General features: G+C 39.5%; 1 pseudogene across 1 annotated transcript; it reads right to left on the bottom strand.

Moving 5' to 3' along the window:
- Nucleotides 1–5769: 5769 nt before the first annotated feature.
- On the bottom strand, nt 5770–6777 carry LOC104465460 (annotated as a pseudogene). The gene has a single exon (XR_727592.1). The product of XR_727592.1 is annotated as a potassium voltage-gated channel subfamily KQT member 5 pseudogene (transcript).
- Nucleotides 6778–7086: the final 309 nt, after the last annotated feature.

Here is a 7086-nt window from a genome sequence, read left to right as displayed (position 1 = left end):
TGCCTTCGGCCCTACCGAAGAACGGGAGGTGGCGGTGTTTAGGAGGAGAGAGGCAAGAGCACGGTCCGGAACGTGTGGGAAGCCACCGAAATCGGGGTGGAGGGGAGGCAGGCAGGCTCAGGGCGGGAGTGGGGGCGGCACAGACCCTTGTAGGCAGGGTCCCAGACTCCGGCAGTGCAGAGCTGAATGGTGTTCATTGATGGATGTGTCCTTACGGATGCACGTTACTGCGTGGGCCTGGCCATTGTGACCTGCAGGGTAACTCAGCAGGACAAACTGGAAAACTTCACACTGCTGTCTTCTGACGCTTCCCCGGTCTCTCTGTGTACACGTGAAGCAGTGTGTCCCGGTTTAACACAAGAAGAGCGTTCGTACATGTTTGCCTTTTTCCTTGTCCTGTGTTTATTCCTAGGCAGAGCTTGGCAGCGTCCGCATAGCCTGCGAGTACAAACGGCTGACATGGACAATCTCCCTTTCTGAAGACTGCAGCTTTAAATTTCAGTATCTAAGATTATGTTCATCAGAGAGGGAGGGGGGTCACCTGCACATGGAAATATTTTCCTCTGATTTTGAAGCCTCGAAGGAGTCAGTGACTTCACCATGAGAACAGGATCTCTATATTTGATTACACTCAAGTCAGTGACTTCACCATGAGAACAGGATCTCTATATTTGATTACACTCACGTACTAACGCTTGTCTTCAGCGGGGCTGCAGGAAGAGCAAAGCGAGGAAAGAAGGCTGCAGGTTTGGTGCAGTAGCATTCTAGAGCAACTTCCATGGTTCAGCGCAGAGGAAAGGGCTTCACCTAGGCTTCAAGTTAAACTGAGGTAGTGGATGGTCCTTCCCTTAGGAATCCTGCTCCTAGCACAGGCCTGATTGCCAATCCTGAAGCCATTCCTGTTTATCTAACAGGGAAGGTAATAATAACTTCCAAACTAATCTTCATAGGGGTGCTGAACGTCTGAAGTGTAAGTAAACTCTGCTTCAAACAGTTACCAGAAACTGAACATATCAGACTAGTTTGTGTACGTTTTATTCTAGTAAACTTCCTTTGTGGTGATTTGGTTCATTTAATAAAAAAAATTACAAAACTTCAAAAGGAAAACAATGAGCAAGTACATATATATATTTTTTTTTGCCTGATATGTGCTTCCACCATACAATCATTTATGTAAGGAAAAAAAACAGTAAGCATGGTGCTTTTCAAATCATTTTTATTAACAACAATATGGATTCAACTTTGTCAAGAAGTTACAATTAACATTGTAATGTACTAGCTGATGTCTTTGCAGTGTCAGTGGAAGCAGTCTTCGTGCTTCCTAAGCCTGTTACAAAACTGGCTTTTTATCTTTCAAAGAAGTAAAAAATGCTTCCAATAGCAGATGATGTTGGATATCTCTGGAATTGTTCTATGTGTGGCCACAGCTGAATGAATGGCCACATTTGCATCCGGATGAATGAACAGGAAAATATTACATGCTTCCACTGATGCTGCAGAGGACAATTCTTATTTCAAAAACCAATTAACCTTTTTAGGCAGTGACAGCACTTTGTGTGATGTTGTAATCCATTTGAATTAAGTCGATTAACACACTTGAAAAAAAATGTGAAGCAGAAATATCTGGGGCAAATTCTTTTCTGACCTGTATTTTCATTCAACCTAATGAATCCAAAAGGATTGCATGATATAAGAGTCAGGATAAAAGTTGCCCCAGAGAGGCAAGTTCATTCCTGGTATAGGTGGGTTCAGTTCCTTCAAGGTTAGTGGAACTGAGCCCGATTATCCCGATGGAGGCTGAACTTCACCCAGGTGGGCAGTGAATACATTGAAGTCAGTGAAGCCATCCAAGGATGAATTTAGCCTCTAGTGTTTAAAAACTTCTTTCGTTCCTTTGCTGTTATATTTTCTTTTCCTGCTTACTCCTCTTTTCTGATTATTCCCCTTTTCTCTGTGCTTTTTAAAAATGTCCCTTCTCTTCTTCCCTTTTTACACCAATGCTTTGTGCGTTATTTTTTATATAGTCAATGTGACATGGGTAAATTCAGCTAAGTATTAGTTTCCTCAGGAAATAACTGGAATATTACCATTTTCACTTTAAACAGATGCCCAACAAAATAAGGATTTGACTCAGCTCCTGATTCAAGAAAAATTCTTGAATTCTACAGAATGAATGAGTTACATAGAATTTTTGCTTGAGTAAGGATTGTAGGTCCCAATCCAGAAATACTACTGTATGTCAGATGTTCTACTATACATCAGCAATTCAGTATGATTTGACTTATCACAGAAGAGCAGGTGAATTGCTCATTACTGTACTATAATGAGAACAGTCACTCTAAGTAGGATTATTTTAAAAACATATGGAACAACTGTGGGCACTGTGAATAAAAGTGTATGATCTTTGCAATCTTGAACCCTAGGCTAAAACACTATCATATTTAAATAAAAAGTATAGATCATATAAGCCAGGAGCAAATACAAATTTTTAAACAAATAATAATCATCAAAACTATTCAGTTCTCTCTACAATCAGGTACAAGAAACATGCTGATCAGAAAACAGTTATTTAGATAAGGCTTAATTCCTGAAGCTCTTACTTAAGTTCAAATTCTCTCTTCAACAATCCTCAAGCGGACTGTAAATCAGAAAAAAAAATTGTCCTTTGTCCCGACTCATGAACAATTCTCATTAGCTGTCATGAGCTGGACTTTAATAAGCAGCTCAGGACAAGACTCAAAAAGCCAGACAGCTCCTTCTTTTTGTGAAACCAATGAATGACTGTCACTCATTACATTGTCCTTCAAGAGAGAGCATAGAAACAGGAAACTCCTCATGAGGAAATATGAGCAAAGCTTATAAAAATCCAAAGAAACAATTCTTCCTCTCCAGAATTTCATATATTCACTACTCTTTCTATTTTTTATCAATATTACATTAAAAAATTCCTACATGATAAGACTTGCAGCTACAAAAATAATAATGGTGAGCATAAAATAAAATAATTAGGATTTTAAACCATAATTTGAAAAGATACTATGTTCTGGATTTCTTAGTACTTTGTAAAGACATTAACATTCTCAAACATAATTTCTAGAACTCAATTTTTTTGTGCACAAAATTGTATTAAATAAATTAACTTAAAATTAGAAGGACTCAAGCATGTCATTTAAGGCAAAAATACCAAGTTTCCATGAGATAAATTATCAGCCAAACCTGTTTCTGTACGGAATCTGTACAGGCAGGGTCAGTGCTCAGTTCTCCCATTGATGCCTTCTGGGCTCAATGTGGGTACAACCATCTGCTCATGCAGATGAAGGTGGAAGAGTGGAATCCAATTCGTGATGCCTTGATTTTTCCATCTCATCAAGGAGAGGAGGGTGTCTCATCACTGACACAGTTGCCATATGCCCGATCTCTTGATCCTTAACTGAACCTAAGCACAGGTTTATGCTTAGGCCATCAGGAAGCTTCATATGAAAGGCAAGAAAGGCACCATTAACCATTAGCAAAAAGAAAGAAAAGCCTGAAAATAAACTTGTAAGTTTTAAAATTTTGGATAGGACTACAAACTTACAAATCTGTCTGGATAAACTGCGGACATTCAAATAACTGAATAGTTAAATGAAGTGAAATGTGAGAAAAACCCTATTTATTCTCACTAATTTACTGTTGTAATCAGGCTTTAGTATGAACAGACTGCACATAAAAGGAAACAGGAAAGACTGCGTGTGGTAAATTATATGGCAAATCAGTGGTGAGGAAATTGTGCTTCAAGGTGTCTTTCAGGATTTAACAGTTGAAGTTTGCTCTGGCGTAAGCCATGGAACACAGTGTACCATCCGTGGACCCCATACAGCAACACAATATATACACTCTACAGTTTGCATGTACTTTCACATAATAAGGTTATCATGTAACAGCCAAGAATACTTCTGTAAAGGAAATATGGAAGCAGAAATTACAATGATTTCGTAGTAAACAGATCAAGTCCTTCACAATACAATCTACAGCATTTAGCCATGGTTAAGACTGGAGTGATGTTTTTCATGTACATAGGAAGTTCCCAGCAGGTCTGAGCCTTGAGAAAACACTGCCCTGACTGAGCTGGCACTGGCACCCCCATACATTCGGTGTTCCTGCTGCTTAGAGGGAAGCTGAGCCCAAGTCAGATTGTCTACAAGCCTGTGGTGCATGTGGGGTAGAAATGTGGGGGCACGCAATGCACAGAAACCTTGTTCAGCTGGGAAGAGTGAAAGCCTGTTCAGGCTCCACAAGGGTTCTTCCAGGGGCGAAGCCTTGCTGGGGATGTGCAGAGAGGCACCAGCACTGCTCCTGCATCTCGGTAGAGGTGAAGTGTAGGTTAGGATAAGAAAAAAAGAGGATGTATCTAATGCTCGGTCTGATGTAGGCTTTGAATTTGAAAACTCAGATATCAGGAGGAAGGAGTCTGAAGGTCCTTTCTTGGAAAGTTTCCAAGAAATTACTGCAGTTGGGACACAGTGTTGATCTACAGGAGTGTGACCACTTTCCCCTCTCTCCTCCTCGCCTTTTATTTGAAAAGCAAACAAACAAAACCAAACAAATAAAAACCCTCTTGCCTTCAGTTTTTTTTTTTCAGTTAAGGTGGTCTTCCCTACTTCTGTTTCCACTTCTGATTGCCTACATGGCTTTTTTTTTTTTTTTTTTTTTTTTTTTTTAATAGCACTCAGTATCTGTGACTGACAGACTGTATTTAAAAAAAAAAAAGAAATCTTTTTGCCTCTTTAACTTCCTTCTTTTATTTTCTGGGATAATTTCCCTTCCTGCATATCTAAATCCATATTCTGTTTTTTCTTCATTGATTGTGTTGTCTTTCTGTCTTCCCTGTTCTATCCTCTTTAGTTTTACTCTGTATTTCAGTTCCTCATTTTCCCTCCTTTCCCAGCCTTATGAAGTGTTGTTGTGATATCAGGTTGGGACTGCGAGGAAAATTGCCAAAATTTCCCCAGGAAATACTGCTTCTACAGTAAAGGCAGCGCCTGGTTCCTTCCCCCACCCACTGCTGCCAAAATGTTTCAGATTCACAAGATAGCTCCTCAGTGAGACTGGAAGAAGGAGAGATTCCCCTAAATTTTTAGTGCAGTCACCCAGGTTATCCATTTCTGAGGCCAGCCCCAATCCTTAAACTACAAACTTTTTGTAGCAAAATAATGTTCTTGTTATAAAGAACAATGTGATAGTGGTATGTCAGGTACTTTTGCCACAGCACTAAATCACCAAAAATCGGATGGATATTAACATACTGTTTTTCAGAGTTAAAAATAACTGATTACTGATGAGCTAATGTGTGTATCTTGCAACTGGCAGCCATTTCTAAACCCATTTTACTGGTTTCCTTGGTACCTTGCTAGCAGCTGTAGATAATTTTTTTGTTGTAAACATAAACTATCATCTAAATCAGGACATTATATATATATATACACTTAATTAGTTCAGAAGCAAAGTGCTTTAAACCTTACAATTTTTACTTCTGCCTTGTAGAAACGGCACTAGGTCCAAATGTTAAAATTTTGGCTTTGTGATACATCCTGCAGCATTAGCTTTGTAGGCAACTCATTATTTAAACCTACTGTACTACGTAAAGGCTGCTGTACTGTAGGTGTAAATTTGAATGTTAGCCATCACTTAAACATGCATTTTCATGCAACTAGGAGATATGGGCTCATTCAGCTGCTTCTCAGATTCATCCTGGTTTTGTGATTTTATCTTACGAAAAAGGCTTTCAAAACAGTTCATGCTATGATATGTATGACTAGAGGAATGACCCAGCCAATGAAGAAAGCCCACAAGCTGTTATTTCAGTTTGACGTGGAGCAGATTGAGTGCTTCTGTACCGTCCTCTGGCTTGCAAAGGCTTTGAGATGATCTTGATATTCCAGTCCTTAGAGAGTCAGCAGAGAGAGTTGCTTCCACTAATGGGCGTGAGATGACTTCAGTAGTCTCTGTTCCCGCCCCTGTCTCCAACTCTTCATCAGTTATAAATAATTTTGACTCCCTCCATTTGGAGTATATATCTTGGCTACCTCTGGAACCACTGGAGTCACTGCCAGCAATCTGTACATTCAGTTCTTCTGTTGATTGTATAAGGTTTTGTACAGATAAAGATTTTCCTAAATCCATTTGTACCACAGGTTTAACAGAGAGAAAAGGTTCCCCCTCTGTATCCAGACATTTTCTCCATGTGAGATCCTTTGTCGCACTGGGCTGTGCAACTTGTCCATTATCCTTTGATGCAACAAGGCAAGCAGTGACATCAGAAATATTTTCCTGTGTGGTTACAGGAATAATATGAATGGGCTCAGGCTTATTGATATGCTTCATTGATGAGAAAGGTGGTATTTGTAATGTTGTTGGAGTTGCTGGCTTGGTTGCCTGGTTTATTTGGTTTGATGTATTATTAAAAGTTGCAGGTCCATCGTTTGGCACTTGCGTCGCTTGACTATGCATAGCTGGACTGAAAGCATAGTAAGCCTGAGTGCTAAATTCATTTGGTGTCAGTATAAGCTGTAGGCCACGAGGCAGATTGGCACTAGCTGATCTGGATACACATCCACTGATTTGTGCAGAATTAGACAAATCTTTGCTGTCTGATGGACTCTGGTAATCAGAAGTCTGCTCACACTCAAAAGCTGGCATTTGAAAGGAAGCCAAAGTGAGTGCAGATGTAGATCCTTTTCGCAAAACTTGTTGATAAATATCTAATAGACAGTCCAGTTTTGACTCAATGGATTGTACCTACAGGAGGAGAGGAAAAGGTTAACATTAATGCCAAATACTAATTTAAAGTATTTGGAACCCAAGCAAAGGCAATATGTGACTGCTGAAGAGAAAAATGGGAGGAGCTTGGTATATGCTATTGACCCTTGAAAAATAATGTCAAAAGCCATGTAGATTTTTTACAAACAAGCTGATAAAAGGGAAAAAAAATTAGTAATGTGCAATTTTTCCTTCCTTACTTTTCTGTACATGGAAGGAAGTTAAGGTAATACAGAAAATCACAGAGTGGTTTGGGTTGGAAGGGACCTTAGATATCATCTAGTTCCA

This window comes from Pterocles gutturalis, unplaced genomic scaffold (assembly GCF_000699245.1).
Source record: "Pterocles gutturalis isolate BGI_N339 unplaced genomic scaffold, ASM69924v1 scaffold4583, whole genome shotgun sequence".
NCBI classification, from domain to species: domain Eukaryota; kingdom Metazoa; phylum Chordata; class Aves; order Pterocliformes; family Pteroclidae; genus Pterocles; species Pterocles gutturalis.
The sequence above is the reverse complement of the archived record's forward strand: the minus strand, read 5'-3'. Positions and strand labels throughout refer to the sequence as shown.